Raw genomic sequence first — 3,195 nt, forward strand, 5'->3', positions numbered from 1 at the left:
CTTTCTCGTCTCGCAGGTTCTCATGGATCCTGGTGGTGCCTCCTGCCATGGTCCTGCTTAACCACCATTGCCAATATTACTAGTATTATTGTTTTTATTATTATTATTATTATTCATTATTCCCCATGTTGCTATTGCAGTTGTCGTCGTCGTCATCAAGTCATCAAGTATTATATCCTAACCACTCCGTAATGAAGAACAGACAAGAAAAAATCTAGATACAAAATGCTTGACAATAAGTTACACAAGACAGTCAAAACACAGAGAAATGGAAGATTTTCATCAAATATATTGTTATACAATGTGTTTTTACATGTCATGTGTCAGTTATTTGGGAATTACAAAGCCTGCCAAAGTCCATTGTCTCTAATTTAAGGCAGATGTCTTTCTTGTTGTTTATTTGACATTTTATAGGGAAAATCCACTAGAGAGCAGTTTAGTATCTCATCATTATTGTTGGCAGTTTAGTCAGCATCAGCAAGACGCAAACCAGATAATGACCAATGATGTCAAAGTCATTGTAATCTAAGTCAAACAGTTTGACTCTGTCTCGTCTGTCTGATGCCATAATGCAATTCTAATGCAGCACATCTGGTGTTGTTACTACAGCTTTTTAACATCTATAATTAATGACCACACATTCATTTTGACATGGAGCTATTGAAAACCTCAAACAGTGGAGAAGACACACTGGCATACACTTCCTGGAAAATCTGATGATTGTTTTGCTATGCACAGTGTTTATGCATTCCCAGAGGTCATCAAGGTTGCTATTGACTATTTTTCATCTTTCTCTTTGAGAAAAAAAGAGAGGCACTCAGAGTCGAGCCTTTTGGTTCCTACTGCAGATGTAAATCTTTAAAAACTCAAACTCATACACACACACACACACATAGTTTAATTTTCATTAAATATATTTTAGTGTCAAATAGTTTCAATAGTGAAGTTGTTACAATGCATTTCTGTGAAGGGTAACCAGCTATAGTATGAGGTACCAGACACGTTTGGTGACACAGGTTTGGTTTTGGCCTCTGTATCAGCCTGATTCCAAACCTGGAAACCTCATTAGAAATAAATAGTCCCAGCATATAACTCTCCTTGAATTCACAAATTTGGTAAGTGTACATGTTAAACAATCCAGATACAGCGTGTTAATAAGCTTTAGAAGTGTTGTTCGGTGTAGTTTTGAACTTTGGACAGAATCAGGCTAGCTGTTTTACCCTGCTTTAGCCTTTATACTAAGCTAGGCTTACCACATATTGACTCCAGCTCTGTACTACACATAGACATGACATTGATTAAATCTTCTCATTTCTATCCTGGAAAGAAAGCAAATGCATGTATTTTCCAAAATGTTGAACTATTTATTTAACAGAACTGCCCTTTTGAGGCCGCACTGCCATTGATTTGGGTGTGTTACAACTATTCTGCCTACAGCCGACATGCACAGACATTCTGAAGGATTGTTGCGACCGATAAAGAAACCCTAACCCTGCTGCCTATGTTAGCCAGCTAGCTAGCTAGATAAAATTGGTTCATGTGATAGCATAATATAAGGCAATATTGTGTGATAGGATTCAAACATGACAAGCTGCGCACTGCTGAAAGCAAATGTGGAGATGACTTTCTCTCACCTCCTATCAAAAAGTAGTTTTGATCATATAACAATTTAACTAGCCTACCTGTTGTTTTTCCTCCAGAGGGGCAACTGAATCAAGAGGGCAAATGGGTAAGATACGTAAATTCACATACATAGATAGCCCGGCATTGTGCATGTGCTTACTGCCTGCAGTGTTCAGCTTTAAGTTACACTAAACCCTGACAGTAGTACATGAGACAGATAATCTGTGAAGAAATGGTTCTTCTGGCTCATTGTAGCCCTCCTGATGACATTTGCAATCCACCAGGCCTGAACTGAACAACTAATCAGAGACGAGAAAGATATAAAGATGCTTTGGGTTGAAGTCTTGAAGATAGTTGATTGTTGAGTCTCATTCCCAAAAGCATCTGTATTTGAGGATCCTGAAACTCAACAATCAACTATTTTTCTTTTGATTGGTTTTTTGTTCAGGCCAGGTGGATTCTGGCAAATGTCACGAGGAGTGCTACAACAAGGCAGTGGAGCCTGATTTTTTCACAGATTATCTGTCTCGTGCTACTGTCACGGTAATAGTGAAAGTTTCAGCAAATATGACTTAAAAGACGTTTATAAAAAATACCTACTGCAGAGTCTAAAAGCCATACTAGGACCATGCTACTTTTCATATCCAAGTGGGTTGCAGCATCGACTGACTGACCAAATCAGTCTTGTAATAAACTAATTCTGATAGTTACCTAGATCGGGGCGCTTTCCACATGTCCGATTTCACAGTGACAGGGTGGTATTCAACGCTCCCCTAGGAGTGGACACCTGTTCTTAATGAGACCCCTGGCAAGCCAGATGGCAGGGTTTACATGAGAGGGCAGGAAATTGAAAAGCAGAGCACCAGCCCTCATATGTCTGTACACTAACAAGCCTACAATGGGATGACAGACTCAGAGAGGGGACCATATTGATTTTGTTTTTTCAGGCTGATGTTTTTACTGACAGCTACCAAATGCTGATGGATGGAGCTACTGCAGGATGAATGAGGACAGTCACATGAGGGGAAACACTGTTCTGTGTTTCAGGTGAGCTTTTGTTCTTGTTTGCATTTTTGTATTCCATTCTACTTCTATACACATTTTACCTAGAGTCACAAGATGCCCTTAAAATGCTGTTAATAAATCTTTCATTTACTCCTGAAAACACAACACCTGCTTCTAAATTAAGGTGTTTGGTGTCATGGCCAGAGAATTAATTTTGCAGTAATTTAAAAATGTGACAACTAACCTTCAAAAGCTCTTGCTTTAGAAATTAAGTGGACTTTTAGGGGGTATGTGACATTCGGCTTAATTCAAGCATTAATTTGAAATATTTGACAAATCCATTAATTATCAATTTGAGGTGTTTTTTTAAGGTTAACCCCTCATAAACCCTTACATTTCAATTAATTGATAAATGAGCTGGTTTTAAGGAGTTCCCCCTTAAAGGAACAGGCATCTAGTGGTTCAATTGCAGATTGCATGGTATGGTATGCATGAGAAATTACAACGAAGGGATGGTTGGAAGTTGTGCTGCATCGTACAATCCTATGAGGGGCTGTCAGGGACATT

This window comes from Morone saxatilis, unplaced genomic scaffold (genome assembly GCF_004916995.1).
Source record: "Morone saxatilis isolate NCDOM2014 unplaced genomic scaffold, NCSU_SB_2.0 Contig12, whole genome shotgun sequence".
Classification (NCBI taxonomy): domain Eukaryota; kingdom Metazoa; phylum Chordata; class Actinopteri; family Moronidae; genus Morone; species Morone saxatilis.